Here is a 21,905-nt window from a genome sequence, read left to right as displayed (position 1 = left end):
TGTATTCTTCCTCACAGGTCTGGGACCAAGTGAGTGCATTAAGCGACTTTTGAAAGGTTGGAGGAGACAGGATTTTCCAGCTATGGAGTACACATTTCTTGGCCACCATGCAGCTTATATTCAAGAATTTGTCCATCTTTCTGGTGTCATCTGTGCCCCATATCTCAAAAAGCACCCCCTGCGGGTTAGGATCAACCACTGTACCAATGAAGTCCGTGATGTAGTTCTCAGCCAGCAGGGTCGGTTTGAATAGGGACACCCGACTCCCAAATACCTGATTCCCCCCCTAGTGACCAGCAAAGAGGGCACTCCAACACAAATTGTTGAGTTGTATTGGTGAGCGGAAATATCTCTGACTTAGAGTAATTGATCGTAAAGCCAGAGAAGGTGCCAATACATGTTACATCCTTTAAAATCGGGTCCAGGTGGGTAGCAGGGTTTCTAATATACAATAGCACGTCGTTGGCGTATAGGGATATTATTTCCGGAGTGTCTTTCAGTCGTATTCCCCTATGGCCATGGCATGCTCTGATATAGTCTGCCATTGGTTCGATGACCAACGCAAAGAGAATCGGGGAGAATGGGCAGCCTTGCCGGTTACCCCTGAACAGTGTGAATAATGTAGATGTTAGAGAATTGACCCAGATCCAAGCCACAGGGGCCGTATATAACAATTTGATATACCAATCATATTAGGGCCTACCCCCATTGTCTCCAGGACCAACCACATATAATGCCAGGAGACCATATTGAAAGCCTTTTGGGCATCCAACGTAACCGCCACAGCATGTGAGTTCTGGTCAATTCTAGACATAACATTGAAAAGTCGTCTTATATTATGGGAAGTCGATCTCCCGGTTATGAAGCCGCCCTGATCATCATGCACCAGATGTGTCATGATTGGAAGAAATCGGCTTGCTATTATCTTTGTGAATATCTTGGTGTCAATATTCATAAGTGAGAGGGGCCTGTACGAGCCGACCCGCATTCATCACCAGGTTTATCAGGCTTGAATAATACCGTTATGACTGCTTCGCGCAGGGAGATGGGGAGGATGGACGTTTGAGCGGTGTAGGTCATTTCGTATTACTTTTAGTATACCTGCCTCCCTTGAGATGGGCATTCCCCTGACATATACTTTGAAGGCTTCCCAATGGTCCCGGGGTGATGTGGCATGTTGTGTGTTACATTCAAAGAAGGTCTCGATATCCGCCAGAATATCGGCTTTGAACACTATATCCAGAAGGGCAGCTGATTTAAAGCGCCATGAGCTACAGGCAGGCGGATATAATCCTAACTCCATGGACACGGTAAATGGGGTGTGGTCAGGCAGTGTGCGGGCGAGTATCTGGACATCTTCGACCTTGCCTGTTAGTTCGCCAGAAACCAAAAAGAGGTTGATCCTGGAAGAGCTGTCATGTACTGATAAGTAATATGTGTATTCCCGTTGCTGGGGGAATATTTTTTAATTTATTTAATGTGACTAGTTCATCATTAAAACGTATCACAAACAATAACATTGACAATAAAATGTACAATCCACTGTGTTACTAGTTATTCACATAATATTTAATCTACAATCATAATTCCATCTTAATTTAAAATGGTACATCAATAAACAAATACTTAAAAAATCTTTTAAAATCATCAATAAAAACGTTGACAATGGCAGTCATTTACTTCTCAATGAATTTGATAACTTCCTGCCAAACTCTGTAAAGTGCTATGTGCAGAGAGTTATTATCAGAGTTCAAACACCAATGCCAAAAATCTCTGCTTTTTATATGATCATAATGGTTTACAATTCTTCCAAGCATACACATATATGTCGGTCCAAGTGTATTACATTCTGTCATAATGTGCTTTGCATTCTCAATTATAGACATGGTTTTGCACATACGGCAGGCTCTTTTCTCAATCAACAACTTTAAACGCAGTCCACAAAAGACTGGTAATCGTTTACTACAAAACAGCAACAGAAAAATGCAAACATCTGGAGACGGAGAGAGGATTAAGTAAAACTGTGGCATTTTATATGTATTTGCTTCACATACAATCTCCCTGAACATTTTCAATGTATCCAAATGCACATAATTATTGCTCCAGTAAAATGTCTCTAATTTAGACATGAATGATTGCTTCAATGTAGACAAATCTCTTTCTGAGTCAAGCTTCCAATCAGTCAAATCAAACATATTGATGACTGCATCAATAAAGTTGTTCAGTCCCTTTTTCTTCACAATAATCCCAAATAAAGCTAACAAGGGGCACTTTGGATTGGTGTTAGACTTAATAAACCAGATATCATGTCTCATAATTGCCTGGGCGTACAATGATATAAAAACTAGCTCCAGTCTTAATATTTCCATATAGGCTGCTGAGGGTAAACCCAATACTTTTGTTCTCCAAAAGTTGCCATCATGTACATGCAGCCAATGATAATCTGTTAGCGTCAAAGCCTAAATACTCGATAGCACTGCTTTGCAAAAATGTTGCTTACGCCGCTTATTGATTCAGTCAAAACTTAAAGCAGCTGTGCTTTTTTAAAATGTTACAATAAGCAATGTAAGTTGCACAGCCGTACTACGTTTAGAAGCCATAACATCAGTATAGACTCGGGCTGAGCTTATGCCAATGACCAAATAATTAGAACTTTGCACATAATCAATTGTGCCATTGGTCAAAACTAGTTTAGTTCTAATAGTTACATTCCCGGCAAATTGTATTGTTTTGGTTTTAGCCATATTTATCTTTAAATTCACAATTCGCCTATTTTTTTTTTAATTAAATGTATATGGTTTATGTTTTTAAACCTTACATTTGTACACTACTAAGATTCATTGGGCCTCATTACGAGGTTGGCGGAATGGGTTTACCGGCACCGGCAATGGTGCCAGTGCCGGTAAACCCATTACGCCCAATTATGAGGTCTCCTCGTGGGACCCACAAAGGGAGCCTGGTAAAACCAGGCATCCTTAACGGGTCCCGCGAGGAGACCAGGGAGCTAACAATGGGCCAGTTATAAACGGGCCCGTTGTTAGCTCCTTCCCCATTCCCATTGAGCCCTATGGGGGCTCGAATGGGAATGGGGATGTACCGGGTCCGGGTTCCTCGGACGAGGAATTACCGGGTCCTCCAAGGTTGGGATGGCCCAGTAAGTCCTCATTTGAGGAACGCGGGCCCGGTATGGGGTAAGGAGGCAACCATGCCGCTACTTGCGGCATGGTTACCCCCAACCTCGTAATGAGGGCCATTGAATCGACAGAAAAGAAAGGAAACGTAAAAAAAAAAAAAAAGGAATATATAGCTTATCGTGTCAACACCTGTGACTCTAGGTCAAACCAAAAACGAATCACAGCAGTTATCATTTTTTTGTTGTTACCGGTAAGAATGAGCGACCAGCGCTCTTTCGCATCCAGAATTTACGTTGCCTTCAAGTATAGGTGAGCGATTGCGATGCGCATATCTGCAAGTGCGGTACACTCCATCAAGAGATGGTAGAGAGTTTCGATGGTTTCCAATCGTGTGCAAAATCTGCAGTTTTGTATGCGAGTCATGAATTGTGTGTTGTTACTGAATTGAGTTCGAATTGCAAGGACTTCCTGAGTCGGAAGAATGTATAATCTGAGTCGCAGAAATAGACCACAAATCATATGGTCTGGGAAGAGGTAAAGATAAGGTGGTAGTTCGTTCAATGCTCTGACATCACCTGTACAATTCAACGTTAGTTTATACTTGTTTTTTTCATTTTGTGTTGTTATCCAGTCCAATCTTGCAATTTGGACTTTTGCTCGTTGGGTCTATTGAGCAGGGTGCCCATGGATATGTCACTTGCAGTTCGTTGGGCATTGATATGATCTTTCCATCTATTCAGTGCTGTATCATTAATGTTACCAGGATTGGGTTGCAGGATCAGGTCGATGTTAAGTACTTTCCTGAACAGGTCGAGTTGTTTCCATCTTATTGTGGAGTGCAGGTATTGCAGACCTAGTTCAAATCTAATACGTGAAGATGGAACAGAATTCGGAAGTGATAACACCTTTGTCCAGAAGATTCTTTCTAGTTTATCCCAAATATCTGGCTGTAAATTGATCATAGCCTTGCAACCGTATGTCAGAATTGGTGTCACTTTCTGTTTGTAGAACAGGATAATGGGTTTCAAAGAGAATTTCGCATATTTTATATGTAATATCAGGCCTTGCCGTGCTAATGTTCTTGCTTTGGTTTTCAGATGGTCTGACCAGGGTTGCTCAACTTCATATTTGTTAATCCAAACCCCAGGTACTTGATGGTTTGAACTTGGTCGATTTTTTCCTTGTTCAGAAAGAATGCTGGGATTTTGGCTCTTACATCCATGGCTAGAGTCATGACTTTGTTTTTTTTTACATTTATTTCCAGTTCGATGTTATCCATATACACCTCTATATTGTTCAGCGCTGTTTGAAGTCCTCTATGTGTTTTAGTGAAAATTACAATGTCATCAGCATAGAGAATTGATGTAACTGGTGTTGAATTCAATTTTGATGGATTTGTTAATACAGAGGCCACTGATTCTTCAAAGTCTGATGTAGACAAATTGTACAAGGCTGCAGCGAGCGGACAGTCTTGTTTCAACCCGTGCCAAGTTTTATTGGGTGTGTTTCCAGGCCAATCTTACTCAGACGAATCTGAACTTCGGTGTTCGAGTAGAGATGTTTTATGGGTTCAATGATGTTGCTTGGACAACCCCATTTAATGAACTTATCCCATAACATCTTTCGATTAATTTTATCGAAAGCAAGATGTAAGTCGATGAATGCAGCATACGTCTGGGTTTTTGTTCTTATTGTTTCATGCTTCAGTAAATTTAATATAAATAGATTGTCTCTTTGCTTTTACAGCCCAGGTGTTTAGGTTGGAGAGCAGGATATTTGCAAATATTTTCCCCAGCGGGTCTAGGAGCGCAACTGGTCAATAGTTTAGGGGGTTCTCTGTCGGGCCTTGCTTGAAGATTGGAATTAAGACAGCTTTTTGCCATGAACATGGAATACGGTTTGTTCTATTTATCAAATCCAGAAGTTGTGTGAACAAAGCTGCCCATATTTCAGGGTCCTTTTTTTATGATGGCATTAGATAACTCGTCTGGTCCAGGTGCTTGTGACACGTTCAGTTTATGTAAGGCATTGGTTATGTCAGATTTATCCCACTCAAGTGACCATTTAGCTTGTATAATGGTATCTCGTCCATACTCATACATGGTTGTTGCTGGTAGAGTTGTTCAAAATGAGTTGTCCAGCTGGCTTCTGAGACCTCGGAGATCATGTTGTCAATTGCAGATGTTTGCTGGTTCAGAAATGTCCATAGATCTCTGGTGTTCCTTGGACCCATGGCTCTCAACATGGTCTCCGCATCATTTTGCTCAAGGATCATCTTCATATTTTTTAACCAGTTTTTGTGTTTTTGTTTGGCTTTTTTGATGTTCATTTGTTGCCCTGGCCAAGGTTCTTTTTTATTTTTTTTATTTGCTTCCTTAGTGCTTTCTTCTTGGAAGCTATTAAGTGGCTATAGGAATGCCGATGTTCATCTTTCAGCCCCTTCATATGGGCTGATCCCTAATGGAAGTTAAGTAGGATCCATTCATAGTTTATCTTACTTTCATCTGCCATCTTTGCATGAACGTGTGAGGAAGTTGTTTTAATTGATCGCAGGTTATTTTCAACCTTGTAGCGGCCATGTTTAATTCTAAATCCGGTAGGTTAATCTGGGTTGGGGTCTGTCGTGTGGTCGACCATGCTCGGATCAGGATGCAGTGATCACTATCCTCTATATAGATGTTATTGGCTCGTTGTATCGGGGCTTTTATGGACTCTGATTGATATATATAGTCAATGATACCTGTGCTCTGCCCACGTGACCATGTCATAGTCGGGATCCTGGTTGTTATATCAATGGCATCAAGTCGTATCATATTTCTGTAGCGCATCTCTTTGGACCATGTCCGGGCACGCTGTTCTAGTCTATGTTCGTTGAGCTCTTGACCATTTTTAGAGAAGAAATGGATGTTAAGGTCGCCGCATATAATGAATGCAATACCTGGGTATTTAAATGCTGCTTTGTCCATTGCAGTTAAGAATGCCTCAATGTAGATTTCATCCCGTATTTTGTGGGGATTCCAGTATGTATTCAGGATGCCCAAGTACTGTTTCTGGGAGCATGCAGGAGTAGTGCAAGTTACATTGCTAGGGTTTAAGTCTTGCAGCAGTATTGCGATTTGGATCCATGGATTGATGTTCTGGCTATCAATTAGTTGCAATTGTGCACCCATCTTAATTAAGATAAGAGATCCTGCAGATGGTCGTCCTTTCTGTCTGCAAATGGCTGGATTCATATGTGTGGTATAACCATCGCACACCGGTTTTTGGTGGAGCCATGTCTCTTGTAGGCATATCACATCAGCATTTGTTAAGCCTGGTCTACTGGTCCGGTAAAGGTGCATGTTACCACAAGTATTCCATGAGCAAACAGTCAGGGTGCAGGTTGCTTGAGTGGTTCGCTGCTAATACTTTCGATCGAAGATAGTGTTTGATGTTGTTCGAGAATTGCTCATCTCTCTCCAGAATGGTTGACGATCTTGCTGCCAGTATAAGTTGTCTTGTCGATATTCTCTAATAGAGGAGTGTGATATATTTGTTCCAAGGTTAGGTGTCCTGCTTGCTGAATATCTTCTGGAGGATGTGCTTAATGTTGAGTAGATTGATATGTTACTCGTGTCATCTGTATTGGTGTTAGATCTTTCAGGTGTCAAATCAGTATTCAATTCTACGACTTTGAGATGAAATCCCAAGGCATGTAGATCCTCTGTTTGAGCTATAAGCAGATGTAGTATTTTACTGGTGGTGCAATCAATCCAGATACGATCTAGATTGATAGAGTCAATAAATTCAATCAGTTTAATGTCTTTTGTTGTGATTGTCCTTAGCCCGGGGATCGCATGTAACAGTCGTAGAGTGTTTGTTCTGTTGAGGATCAAGATATCATGGCCTCCACTCACTCTTTCCAGTTTTATCCTATTTCGTGCATGTGGCTTTCTTGGGTCAATTAATTGTGGGAGCTTCAGTGGTAAAGAAGCTAATTGGTGGACAATCGTATTGTCTAGGGGCGTCTCCGATATAGCAGTTCCGTCCAAGCTCGTTCCAGCCGTGGATCTAGTGCTGTCATGGTCAGCTGATTTGTCACTGATGATGTGTATTGTGGACTGTTGCTCGGAGTGAGTTTGCTCATAGCAGTCTATTGTTATTTTAGAGGATTCATTTAGCTGTGGATCCTCTTGTGCTAACGGTCGATTGTCAATCTTTGAATAGGTGGATAAATTAATTAGTAGGTCTAATGTGGCCGTGTCTATTTCATCTGGTTGTGTCTCAATGATGATCTTTGTTTGTTTGCATGGATTTAAAGTGGATTGGCCTTTTTTGGAGTTGTCCATGGGCTTATTTTTCTTGATTCGAGGAGCCACTCTAGTAGGGGTAGGCTGTTGAGCTGACGGAATAGTTAGATTCCAGAGGAAGGCCCTAGAACCCTTTTGTTGTTTTTTTGCTTGTTTCCTCGATTTTGGTGTTGCCAGCTTGGCTTGGGGATGCTGGCGGGTATGATCAAAGATGCTATATTGGTCTTTAGTTTGAGGCACGTTTTCTTGATGGGACAGGGTCTTAGGGTGGGACTGCTTATCTTTGGGCACGTTTTGGTTAGTGGTTAAATCAATCAGGAGTGCTTCCGCATTGTCTAAGGTCATCGTGGAGATAGGGGGCACCTCTTCGGTGGTAATCGGGTGATGTTCTGGTTGGGCTGTTTGTGCTACCATGTCTGTAGTACGCGGCAGTAGAATCAGCGGATTGTGTTGCCTACATTGTGTTCCTGTTGCGTTGGTCATATTTGCACGCATGAGTTCAAGAAAGGCATCTGTAATGTGTGCTTTTTCTGCCCTGTCCTTACGTGCGATATCGGCTAATCGTTGTTGCCATACTGCACTAACTTCTGCTTCGGCTTGTATTTGGGCTTCCAGTTTGAGCATCAGAACTTCATGAATTTTCTGCTTAGAGTATATTGATGCCAAGATTGTAGCTTGGTCTCTTACAGCTTCGACTTGCGCTTCTTGTAGTTTCATATAAGGTATTAGGGCCTGTGTGGAGACCGCAATTAGCATGGTCTGAAGATATACCATGGTGGCAGCAACTGATTCCTGATGTGTATTGCCTGAAGGAGGACAGGGCGATTTTTGAGCTTGTCGAGGTATAGCCTTGTTCATGAGCTCAGGAGTTGGAGGGGGTGAATGAGTAGGTAAACCAATTTGGAATTACGTACTCGTTATGTGATATACCCGTGGGTTTGATGAATCGTGAAAAGTTTCTTCTCGAGTTCGTTGAGATTGGTCAATGCAGTTTCTTGTTGCCCTCCTTTTAGTCTCTTGTAACTCCATTAACACTTCGATCTCAGTTAGGTCAAGCAAAAGTCTTTGTAGATGTTGTTTGGTAACCAGCGGCGGCAGGGCTTCATACAGTTCTGATTTGGTTCTTCGTTCGTGGAGGGATTTCCATCTTAATTTTGCAAGTTTGGCTCTGTCTTTTTGCATGGCTCCTAAATGTGTCCTATTTATAGCTGGTAGTGTATCAGATGGTTTAGCGGGTATACTATCTGAGATCGGTTAAAAGGGGGCATCTACTACTCCTGTCTTCACACAGGGGAGAGATTTGTTGATATAGGAAGAGGAAATGCTTTTCTCTTCCGTGGGTGCAGTCTGATCCGAGTGAAGGGTGATTTCTGAATGAGACAAAGTGGATTCTTTACTTAATGGTATCTCACTCTGTATTTGGCGCACCTGTAGGTCGTGCATCTGCCGGTCAATTTGGTTATTAGTAAAATTAGCAGGTTGATCAGGATTTGTGGCAATATGTTTGTTGACCTCTGTAGACTTTTCATTGCTGGATAAGGAAGTTATGTCCTGATCATCGAGTTCAGTATCCTCCATTCCCTCCTGGGACGCCGGCACCGAGGTGTTCTTCATTAGTATGATCGCCTTGGTCGTTGTTGGTTGTTTGAAAGGGCAAACTTGTTTTGTGAACAAACCAAGGTGGTCTGTTATATTGGAAATATCTGTGTTTCCTAGTAGATGTGTTAAAGCAGAGTGAGTCCATGCTTGAGTCCGATGTCTCATTTGTGGGCCGATAGATGTTATGTCTTGAAGAATTCCTGGCATGTCAGCCTCTTCTATCAGCTTATATTCCTGGGGGGAGGTGCTTCGTAATAAATCACAGCTCATGTAAGGGTCCCACTGAAAGGGGCCCCTAGGGGACCCTGACGTCTATGGAAACAAGGCGGGTCACCACACGCGATAGAGACGCCAGACACGAGGTTGTATTCCCAAAGCTAGGGTTTTATTTCAAAGCAAAAGTCTCAGTTGGCCAACTTGGTCTCACGCCCCGCGACGTGTATCTCTAGACCTCGAGGGACGCACGAGAGTGAATTATGTACATCAGTTACATATATTCAAAAAGCATATCAAACAATCAGCTATGACATGTATAACGCCCCTCTTCATTGGGTTTCTATGAACTTGGTGTGATGATGGACATCTCCGACCACTATGACACCTTCAACTATTCTAGTAACAATTAGCAATTTGCGAGTGCGTAGGCATCTTTTGGTTATTGAGTAGAACATGGCGCTTCTGTTCTTGAAGCGAACTACATACAGAGGGAGTTGCATTCCAGACCTTGCTATCTATCAGGTGCTATTCGTGTCCTGGGAGCCGACATGCTCTTAGCGGGCTCAGCAAAGGGAGGCCGTTATAAAAGCATAATTCAAGCCTTTAGCAGTATTATTCTAACATATTCTACCATATAACGAGACTGGCTGGCAGCTGTGAAATGATTAAATGCCCTGCGGCTCTGCTTCAAGGCTACATTAAGGAGGGAGCCGGGCATTCTTCCTGGCGCTGCCTACGTTTGTGTTTCAGCGAAACTCTTGTTATCCTCTCGGCCCTGTGGCCTTGTCCTTTTCATATACAAACAACTATGTTGCACAGTCGAGCAGTGTAAGCGGAAAATATACGGCAAAGCATTAGGAACAGAAAGCAATGAGCAATGGTTAGGAAACAAAATGGCGATTCTTGTTACTTCAAGAAGGGCCGTTCATTGGAAAAATCAAAAACCCATATTCTGTCGTATCATGCATGAGACGGTTGGCCCACGGCCACCAAAATGCGTTTGCGGTCTCAAATTAGACTTCTAGACTGACAAACCCTCCTTTGGCCATATGCCAAACGTCTCATCTATTTATTGGTACCTCCTCTAGTGATGATGAATCTGAAGTACTTATGTTTGAGTCTCGCATGCTATCATGGTCATCATTGTCTTCATTAATATCTATTGCCATCAACTCTTTCACTGCTCTCATCTCATTTGGGTCTGGGCTAGTTCGATCATGAGGTTGTTTTTTCTTTGTTATCATATGCATGCATCCATCCGTACATCCCTCAGTTACCTCTGTGTAAACTATGGGTAAACAATGTATACAACAACAACCCGTTAGGATCATTCCGAACACCACTACTAATATTGAGATCAGCTTCCATCCCCAAGATCGTAATATTCCCCAAAACCAAGATCCTATTCCCCAGCTCCCTTCTCCTGTGGGGAGTTCAGAGCTTAGAACGTGCATTTTCTTTATTGCTTCAAAGATCGTGGGGGAATAGTCATCGACATAAACGCAACATGCTGATCCCACTATTTTGCAAATTCCCCCACGATCAACCAGGATCACATCGAGAGCCATTCTATTTTGCAGCGTCATTAAACTGATTCCTCTTTCTTCCAACGTCATGTTAAATAATATATCTGTTGTTGTGTTTATTGTATTCTGTATTTAGGATTCTGGACAGTTGCCTTATATTATAGGAGTTCACTATCTGACCTAAGAATGGAATGAATGATTTTGCTACATCAGTTGCTATTAAAACACCTTCGTCAGTCCTCTTGACTCTAGTTCTGGATAATCTGGCCATGGCTGCTGTTTCTAAGAGGAATACTCCTGGGAACAGTAGCCCTAGGTAACATGTACCTCCCCAGTTTCTGGGCAACCAAGGGTATGCTTTCTCTCCACATATAAAATAAACTGAATCACCTACGTATACTGGTGCTATTTCCCATTTTAGTACCACTGTATTCATACAACCAGTATATGTTCCCACTGAAAAAGAGCCTTTCTTTTTTAGACAAAAAGGGACAGTTCTTGGGCTATAATTCACTGTGTAAGATGGGGGAATTGCATCTTTGTCCCCTTCTGTTCTTACACGAAACGTCATTGCAGATGTTTTTTTCTGGCGGGGACAATCTATCTCGTCTATTTTGTCGCGTTATCTTCTGTGTACTTTTCCTCATGGGCTCTGGGGCTATTACTTGTGCTTTATGGAAAATGGAACAACCCATAGGCTTCATTATTATCTCCTCAAACTCATTCATGTTGGTTCTGTCTAATTGACCCGTATTACTCTCATTCCACTTCCCATAGAACATTGCACCTAAAGATGCACTACATGCAGAACTTAATGGTAATGGCTGCACATACCACCCTATTCCTTTTCCGGCATGCTGTGGTAAATGGGCACATACCCAGCAGTTCGTTGTCTTCAGGATTGCATGTGTCATGTTCATTATCAGAAGTAAGGTGTTATTTCCAAAACCTTCCCTGTGTTTTTCGTCCATTGGGGGTAGGGTATAAGTGATCACCTGAACCGGGCTTTCAGTAGTGGATATATTAATTACTGGTAAAAACATTTCTAATGGGTGCATTGTTTCTACCCACCATAATATTAGGGCTGTCGATATTGGTGCTACCACGCTCATAAAGCACATTATTATTGTTAGTGTCAGCATACAATTTGTTTTACCATGCGTTTTTCTTAAACTTATAGTCTTTATGACTGACTCATTTTCAGTAGTGGTGGTGCAGGAGGAGGCGGAACCGTTCCCGACATGTTTCTCGTCGTCCTTCTTCTTCCTTATCACAGTTCGTTGTGGCTATCTCTCTTTGTCTCGTTTGCTCTGATGTCTATAAATTCAATGGATTTCTCACAATTCAGTTTTGCCTGTCCTTTTTTTTTTAGCCTGGATTCGATCATTCGTTTTTAGGCGAGATCACTTGTCCCTTCTTATACTGCTCAGAGGACCTTTGATCAGTTTTCGCCTCAGTATCATGTGCGGCCAGCTTGTCCACTCTGGTTCCGGACACATGTACTGTTAATCAATTATCTCACTTGTCATAGTACCATGTGCGCCCAGCTTGTCCGCTCTGGTTCCGGACACATGTACTTTTATGATCGCACCGAGGAGCCGCGAGTCTTGAATTGTCCGACTTGCACAATTCTCGCGCTTTTCTCCTCTACACCCCGGTTCCTTCTCCGTCCATGAGCTGAACCAGAGGTTGACATAAACACCAAAAGGAAAAGAATGCGGATCACTTTGTCTTCGAGGCCGCAGGTTGTATCGCCTTGCTCCTGGTATCGTATGATCCGTGAACAGTGCCGGTGCACTTTCAGACTCAGGCTCAAAGTCAGCCTTTGGCGCTACTGCAGGTGCTGGTGTGTGCCGCGCCAATGATGCAGATTCGGTCTTTGGCATGCTGGCAATATGGTTTTGCTGGTATCTGCAAGGCAGATTTCACGTCGGTCAGCAGTGATGTTGATTCTGGTGGGCAACGTAGGGGCACTCTTTGCCCTTCCCCCCCTTTGGCAATCGTCTCAGGCTTCGTTTCGAGTTTCACTTCACGTTTTGGCAGATCAGGTGGCTGCACACTGGCAACAGTTTCTTTAGTTTCTGCGACCGCTGTCTCTTTCCGGTCATCAGTGTCAGGCAAGACTTTCAGTGCAGTGGAATCTTTTTGACATGGGTGGCATGGATCCACGACTTCCTTCCATCCACCCGTATTGCCGTCTGCGTCGCCAAAAGTACTTGATGGGGCCTGCGCCACCTGGGTGCTAATGATGACTTTCTTTCGAAGTTTTTTAGCAGCACACAGTCTCCTGGCTCCAGCGCGTGCCCCGGACCGGTATACTGCACGGGTAATGCCTCCTGTACCTGCTGATGAATCAAACGCAATTTCTGCATTAAAAGGCCACAATAAGTACTAAGCACAGGATGTTCTATCTCACTGAGTCGTTTTGGCTGAGGTGCGCACCATACATTTGCTGGCCTCCCCATTATAATCTCGTATGGGCAGAGCCCAGTTTTAGCCTGTACAGACATACGCATGCATAATAGTGCTATTGGTAATGCATCCACCCAACTCAACTTGCTTCCTGCACAAATCTTGCTAATCTTTCATTTAAGAATCCCATTGCGCCTCTCCACAAGACCGGCAGAACTCGGATGCCTTGAACTATGGAATCTCTTATCAATCTGGAGACCTGCACATATCTGTAACACCCACAAAATATGGTCCATTATCGGACCATAGGACACGGGGCAAGCCAAATCGGGAAAAATACTCCTCAACATTACTTTTGCCGTAGTCATCGCTGTGCAGTCTTTTGAAGGATATGCCTCCACCCACTTACTGAATGCACAGATTACCACCAAGACGTATTTTAAGTTTTGGCACCTTTCCATCTCTATGAAATCAAAATGAACTGCCTCAAACGGCATGGAGGGCGGGCCAAAACTGCCTGTTGGTGTCACTGTTCCCTTTCCTACATTGTGTTGTAAACTCGTGATACAGTTCTGCACCAACCTCTCTGCATTCTTTTTTATGTTTGCATTCTGCCATACTGTAGAAAGGTGCTGTATCATTTTCTTGGCACAGATGTGCGTAGGGCTGTGGGCCATTGTGACCATTGCAGTCACATATGAATTTGGCAACATCCAGTTTCTAGTTCCCTTATCCACCCAACAACCCTCCAAATCCAACTCAGCAGATCCCTCTGCCCATCCCTGTATTTCATCGGCCGTAGCCTCGGCCTGCATTTCTTTGACAGTCGCAACTCCATCTTCTATCATACAGGGTACTTCTTCTGTCTGAACCGTCATCATCTTGGTATTCAAATCAGTGTGCAGTTTGTTTCGCAATCCTGTCTGCAAACGTGTTTCCCTCTCCTATTTTGCATGTTACCTTTTTATGTGCCTCGCATTTCACTATTGCTAGGCGCTTTGAAAACGTGAGTGCAGACAGCAATCGTACAATCAAAGGGCCATGTAGAATTCTTACCACACAAGGGATACATACTCAAAAGCATACAGGGGGCAAATGAGTAACAAGATCAACACACATTGGGGAGTCCCCCAGATGAACCATTTTAGAACAAATTTGATGGCCCAGTCTTAACTCTTACTGGGTCCCACTCCGTAGGTTATTTGCATCGCCTCACAGAATGTAATACACAGTGCACCGTATTTTTCATTTAGTATAAAAAGGTTATAATTTTATTTCATAGGCCATTGGTCCTACGTTTCACAACATAAAACAAACCACATACAGACATATATCAATGTGAAAGATGTATATATACATCTACTAGCATTTTCATGGTTTATTCATAAAATCCAGAGGTGACACAGCAAAAATTCTCTGATACGGAGGAGACCGGGCACACATACTGTCTTCCTGGCCCTATCTGGCTAACTAGTCACAGATATACTCCATAGAGCAGTGTCACCTAATTCCAGTTCTAAAATTGATTAAACATGGCGAAGTGAATTACGCCTGACCGAAAAAACACACATCCCAGGTCTATGTCCATTGTGGCGTTGCTGAGCCATGTAGCATAACTCGATGACACAGAGAAATGCACAGGACATTTCGGCAGGGTATCAATTCTGCTGCCTTCGTCAGGTCCCCAAGGGAAATGGAGTTCTGTGGATGTGATAAATAATTGTATTACTGAGACACATAAAAACGTATTAAAAACCCAGCAGCCCAAAGGGTACAGCCACTGGAAAGGTTATATGTAGAAACACGACGAAAAAAATGGATATCCTCCACCAACAAAAACACCAAACTACTGTGTATAAGTGGAAGCCCACACCTAACAAAGGTGGTAACATCAGTATAAAAACAGCCTCCACTTGAACATATCATTCACTATACCCTTCCCCGTCCCCGGGCGAAAAGGGGACAGTGAAAAAATGAACGTTCAACAAAGAACGTGAAAAGGGGAAATAAGAAGCACTAATATAAAACCCCCAAATAGCTGTGTGGGGTGATGCTGTGTCCAAAAACCTGCATGCCAAGTGCCCCAAAGTGCCGGACCCAAGACTAAAAGGCCTGCAGTGCCCAAAGCAGAGAACATAAAGGGCTAAAAGGGGCCTATACTTACTTGAAGCGATGTAATGGTCCCCCCAAGAGATTTTTCGATGCCACGGAAGCGGCAAGAAGGAGAAAGAGAGGACCTCCAAGCCTACACATGTGGGAACAAAAATACAAATGAGAATGAAAATAATAATAAATATGAATTGCCCCCCTCCAGTGAGAACCTGTACATCAGGGGATGGCCGCATAGGGAGCTCAACCTGCCCCCCCCTGGAATACCAAAAGAGACTACTCAATTACTCACCTAAGTTGGAGGGCTGGGCAGATCATGAGTAAATGTCCCTCAGACGGCCGTCACAGTGGTCAAAAGACCGAATTGACAGATGTGAAGTGGGCGGGACGACTGTGCAGTCAAGCGTCCTCACCACACCGTTCCCAAGCTGAAGAAAGGGAAAAAGAAACAGAACGGTGCCAGCCGTAAATACTGCGGTGTGGGGTCTACAATTTGAAAAGAGTAGTGATGGAAAACACTCCTCAGCTAGGAGGGCAGGTGCAACCACATGCATGGGTATAGACATAATGCACGTTGTGCGAAACTGCCAGCCGCTTGTTCCATAAAACAACATGGAACGGTCCCACTGCGCAGCGTGTAGATAGTCCTCCTACCTGACCAAGCCCCATATGCGCCGCGTAAGTGCCGCCGAGGCTGCAGAGCTTTTAGGCATGCAGACCGCGTCGCGACCATTCCATCTTGCACTCAGTACGCTGCTGGAAATGAAGTGAATGCTTCCCGTAGATAGGGGAAAAGACACAAAGAAAGGACCCACGGCTGCCTAAAGCCTGGTGTCAGCATAGGCCGCCCGTGTGTAGATAAAGAAATATGACTGAAAATTAGAACCAGTCGCCGTGACTAGACCGATAGACCATTGATACGGAAGTCACTTGCGAACCCATACTTGCCCCCTATGCCAGGAGCGGGCCCTACTAAAGGCCAAGGTGTAAATGAGAATAATGATAATGAAGCACTAAGTAAGCCAAAATACTAGTCCAATGCCTCATGGCGCTGCAGAAGGTAAAAACCAAAGTTAGATAAATTGTAATCAGTCTATGCAAAACCCTCAAGACGGCTGATTCTATGAAGAAATGTAGCCTGTCGACGACCCCCAGAGAAAACTCCCAAATCTGGAGACTAACCCTAAATATGGGGAAAAAAACCCCAACCGAAAGAAAAGAAAAGAAATGGGGCGAGAGAGGCCAAGGCAATGAAGCGGCCTGAAGCGAAGGAACACACGCACACAGAGGGGCAACGCCAAAGACCCACAGATTATATGCAAAGGCAATAACGCACATGAATCATAAGGGGAGGAGAAGTGGCCTGTTGAATTCTGGCACCATGTGATGTCAGAAACCCTCTCTCAGCCCAGAGTCGTCCAAAGTTATGAACCACTCCAAACGTGTACTGACTATCAGTATATATATTCACATTCAAATTTTCAGAAATCTCGCAGGCTCTGGTTACTGCTATTATTTCCGTGGCTTGTGCTGAATTATAGGGGATTCTTTTACTTTCTACAACACTCTCTAGGGTAGTGATAGCGTATGCGGCAGTTGTCGTGCCATCTGGTAATTTAAAACATGAGCCGTCACAAAATAACTCTCCATCCGGCTCTTTCTGTGGAATATCACTTAAATCAACTCTCCCCTTGGTTTCTTCCTCAGTGACCATTAAGCAATCGTAGGGGGGTGATTCATTCTTCCCAATGTCTTTTATGTTTAATGGCATTAATTCTGCAGGATTCAAAGCGCTACACCTCATAATTTGGATATGGGGCGCGAACAAGATAATCTCATATCTTGTTAGTCTAGCAGAGGTGAGGTGTTGCGTCTGTGTCCTATTTAATAGAACGTCTATGGCATGTGGCACCATCAGAATGAAAGTGTGCCCCAATACCATCCCTTCCGTTTGTTTCACTGACGCAGCAGCCGCCACGACAGATCGCAAACATCATGGTAGTGCGCGCGCTACAGGGTCCAGCACAGAAGAAAAATAGCCGCACGGCCTATTTCTTCCGCCTTGTTCCTGTGTCAAAACCGCCAATGCACATCCTTCACTTTCACACACAAATAGTCTGAAAATGTTCTTATAGTTCGGCGTACCCAAAACTGGAGCCGAGCATAATGCAGTTTTCAATCCATCAAATGCTCTCTGACATTCCTCATCCCACTGCAAAGGCATAACCGCATCTTTTCTAGTCAAATTCACTAATGGTTTCACAATCAACGCAAAATTACCAATCCATTGTCGGCAATATGAAGCCATGCCTATTATGGCTCTGACTCCTTTTTGTGTCTTTGGAATAGGCATACAAGAAATACTTTCTATGCGTTCTGGCGTTAGTCTTCTCCCTCCTTTCGAAAGTAGGTAGCCCAAGTAAACTACCTCCTTTCGATTATACTGAAATTTCTTCAAACTAGCTTTATGGCCATGTGCCGCTAGGTGTGACAGTAGTAATACAGTGCTTTCTTTACAAATCTCCTCTGTCTGCAACTAGCAATAAATCGTCTATGTATTGCAAAAGTACACAACCCACGGGTAATTCCAGCATGTCTAGTTGTTCTTTTAATGCTCTACTGTAAATACTTGGACTTTTCGTATAACCTTGCGGAATCCGTGTAAATGTAAATGATAGTCCTCCTAATGTGAACGCGAACAAGTATCTACTGTCCTTGTCCACTGGAATACTAAAGAATGCGTTCTTCAAATCTATTACACTAAAATATTCTGCTGAAACAGGTATCATTGTCAATATTGTAGTGACATCTGGCACTAGAGGAAATTGCGGATGTACTACTTTATTCAATGCGCGTAGATCAATTATGAAACGGTATGGTACCTCATTACCTCCTTTTTTATAAACCGGAAGGATCGGGCTGTTACATGTACTGCCTGTCATTTCCTCTATTACCCCTAAATTTTACCAAATCAGTAACAATACTCTTCAATCCATTCTCACCTTCAACCGAAATTTTGTATTGGGGTATTCGCGGTAGGGTAACACCTTCTTTTAAAATAATCTTTACTGGCTCTATCTTTAAACATCCCACATCGTTGTCATGCATTGCCCATATACAGGTTGGTACTTTACTTAGTTCCCCTGGTAACGCTTCGGACATGAATTCTGACACAGGGACATCGTGTGGCCATATCGTTAGAAACACTCCGTCTGCCGTGCAATGTATAACAGAACCTAGTTTTTTCAACAAATGTAATCCCAACAAATTTTCTCCACAATTTTCTGTTAGAAGGAAAGGACAATGCTCGGTAAATGGTCCTATGGTAACTGGGACTGGTTTGGACACTGGGTTTATGACTGGTGTACCTGCGAATCCCTACGGAAATATTCTTTTGCCCTGACAGTGGTTTATTCGGAACCAAGTGATGGTCTATTGAACACTTCTGTGCTCCTGTGTCTACAAGAAAGCGGTGTTCCTCATTCCCAACTCTCATTTCTACGTAGGGTCCTCTCTGATTCACGGGAATAGACACTGGTTCCGACCCCTGTACTGGGCTGTCCTATTGGGGAAATAACACATCGTCCGATGTGTAATCATTACTATTACTGTAATACGTGTTTGGCTGTGTATCGAAAACATTTCCACTCTTCCCTCTATTTCCCCCACTCTGATTTCCATATTGTTGATTTTGCTGTCCCTGACTCTGGTTTGGGGCATTTTGGTTTTGGCCTTGGTTTTGATTACCTCCATTATTATGATGCTGCTGCATACTATTCCTATTTGGTTCATTCGCTCCTGGGTGTCCTCTATGCTGTCTCCTCTGACCAGACCCATTTCTATTCTGTAGATGCGGGCATTGCGCTCACCAATGTCCTTCCTCTTTACAATATGCACACTGATTCGGCCCCACTGTTCCCCCATGCATATTCGAACTACTCCTTACTTGTGCGTTCCCTTGCCCTCTATTATGTCCTACTACTTGCTGCATTAATACCCTTGTTCTAATTAGACATTCCTTCAAGTGTGCCCCCACCTGTTTTAGCAACGATAATTCGTTCACCATCTCCTTCTGCCCCGGCGATGGTAACTGCCGTCGTTTATTATGCGACCCCTTTTCCCCCTCTCCAGGTCTCCCGATATCCCTAGTCCTGTACGTAGGTGTAGTAAACATTTTGGCAGGTGCAGTAAACATTTCGACATAATCATTATCTAATTCATCTCTAAGCTCAAAAAGTCTATACACATGTTGTCTCACTTCATCCCTCTCCCTACAGTGTGCTAATGCATTCAAATCTAACAATCGCTGCGGTGGTAATTTCCCAATTAGCTGTTTCCATCTCTCCACCAAATATTCACCCATGCATTCCAACACTACCTGTCTTTCGTTGCTTCTACGAAAGTCATATATCAAAGCCAATGTTGCCGTCCCATCATTCCCGTCTATATACATCTCTGCCTGTTGCTGCAATTCCACCTTCCTTTCCTTGCTGATTGCGCTGCGGGTTACCCTCGTGCATCCCCGTTGGTCAGTCCCGCCTCTTGCCCCCGTGGTTTCAACTTCAACCCCGGGAGGAACGGACGGTACCGAGTCTGTGTCTAAGGCGGGAGGTGCGGATGGGACAATGGGAACAGTGAATGTCTGTTGTGGGCCTGGTTGGCTTGTAGGAAGTGTCACATGCGTGGTCTGTGGCTGTGGGAGGGCTTGAGCTACCGGAGGGGGAGCTTGAGCTATGGGCAGGGTCTGGGCAATAGCTACTGACGTATCTGGTCTTACTTCTGATCTTGGGCCTTGTTTTGTATGGGTCAATATATTTTCTATCAATCCATCTGTCATGTGTAATTCTCGTTTTGGGTATATCTTTTCTATATTCAACTGGTCATGCCTGCCTGCCCTTCTTAGACTCTCAGTCCACTCCTCCTCTTCTTTTTCTTCCGCTACCTCTCCTTTTGATTTATGCCTGCGCGCATGCTTTGCTCTGCTTTTAAATCGGAGCATTGCTTCCTTTCTCCAGTCTTTAATAGTTTCAAATGCTGCAGGACGCGCTTTCTTTCTTATCAACACCCTTTCCAAGTTATCTATCCTCGCCATCTCAAAACTAACATTAATCGGCCACTGATGGTCTTGTTGCTTTCTGGTTTGCCTATGCCAAGTCTCACAGAATATTATCGCACCCACTCCATACTTCACATACATCTCGTACGCCGGCGTTCCCCCAGGTGGTACAATTTGGCCATTTTCCAAAGATTGTCTACCACAGCGGAAAAACCCCGCTAAGGTGGACAATACCCCAGGCATGTTTCAACCTTCCCCTTGGTTAATCAACCTTAACTAGGGCGTTTGATTTTGCAAAGTCAACTCTCAACCAATATCAGGATGCTTTGAATCGGGGAATGACTCACCTGATAAATCAAGTCGTCTGTATACTGACGCACCAAAGGACGTCGTGTCTGCGTTTCGTGGCTTCCGCCTCGTTTCGGGACCCTCGCCTCCTTCTTCTCTAGCCAGGCAAGTCGATCAGGGATCAGATGTGTGCAGATCTGCAAAGGAGTCTCTCATCACTTTTACAGGGCGCCCCGAACACCTCTTGATCCCGGCTCGTTCGTCCCGACCTCGCCGTTCTCTGCCTTTCTCAATTACAACGTTACACGAAGGAACAAGTGGGGGAGGGTCCCTATTCGGGTGCCATCTTGAAAGGGGCCCCTAGGGGACCCTGACGTCCATGGAAACAAGGCGGGTCACCACACACGATAGAGACGCCAGACACGAGGTTGTATTCCCAAAGCTAGGGTTTTATTGCAAAGCAAAAGTCTCAGTTGGCCAACTCGGTCTCATGCCCCGCGACGTGTATCTCTAGACCTCGAGGGACGCAAGAGAGTGAATTACGTACATCAGTTACATATATACAAAATGCATATCAAACAATCAGCTATGACATGTATAACACCCCTCTTCATTGGGTTTCTTTGAACTTGGTGTGATGATGGACATCTCCGACCACTATGACACCTTCAAACATCTATTCTAGTAACAATTTGCAATAGGCATCTTTCGGTTATTGAATAGAAAATGCCGCTTCTGTTCTTGGAAGCGAACTACATACAGAGGGAGTTGCATTCCAGACCTTGCTATCTATCAGGTGCTATTTGTGTCCTGGGAGCCGACATGCTCTTAGTGGGCTCAGCAAAGGGGGGCCATTAGAAAAGCATAATTCAAGCCTTTAGCAGTTTTATTCTAACATATTCTACCATATAATGAGACTGGCTGGCAGCTGTGAAATGATTAAATGCCCTGCTGCTCTGCTTCAAGACTACATTAAGGAGGGAGCCGGGCATTCTTCCTGGGGCTGCCTACGTTTGTGTTTCAGAGAAACTCTTGTTATCCTCAAAGGCCCTGTGGCCTTGTCCTTTTCATATACAGACAACAATGTTCCTCAGTCGAGCAGTGTAAGCGGAAAATATACTGCGAAGCAATAGGAACAGAAAGCAATGAGCAATGGTTAGAAAACAAAATGGCGATTTTTGTTACATCAAAATGGCCATTCATTGGAAAACTCGAAAACCTATATTCTGTCGTATCGTGCATGAGACGGTTGGCCCACAGCCACCAAAATGCATTT

The 21,905-nt window shown here is 43.8% G+C and overlaps 1 protein-coding gene across 2 annotated transcripts in view; it reads left to right on the top strand.

The window, feature by feature from the left end:
* Positions 1 to 21,905, top strand: part of MARCO (macrophage receptor with collagenous structure) — a 231,178-nt gene that overhangs the window by 97,380 nt on the left and 111,893 nt on the right. The gene's annotated exons all lie outside the window — the stretch shown is intronic.

This window comes from Ambystoma mexicanum, chromosome 9, assembly GCF_040938575.1.
Source record: "Ambystoma mexicanum isolate Mex_15411 chromosome 9, UKY_AmexF1_1, whole genome shotgun sequence".
Taxonomy (NCBI): domain Eukaryota; kingdom Metazoa; phylum Chordata; class Amphibia; order Caudata; family Ambystomatidae; genus Ambystoma; species Ambystoma mexicanum.
The sequence above is the reverse complement of the archived record's forward strand: the minus strand, read 5'-3'. Positions and strand labels throughout refer to the sequence as shown.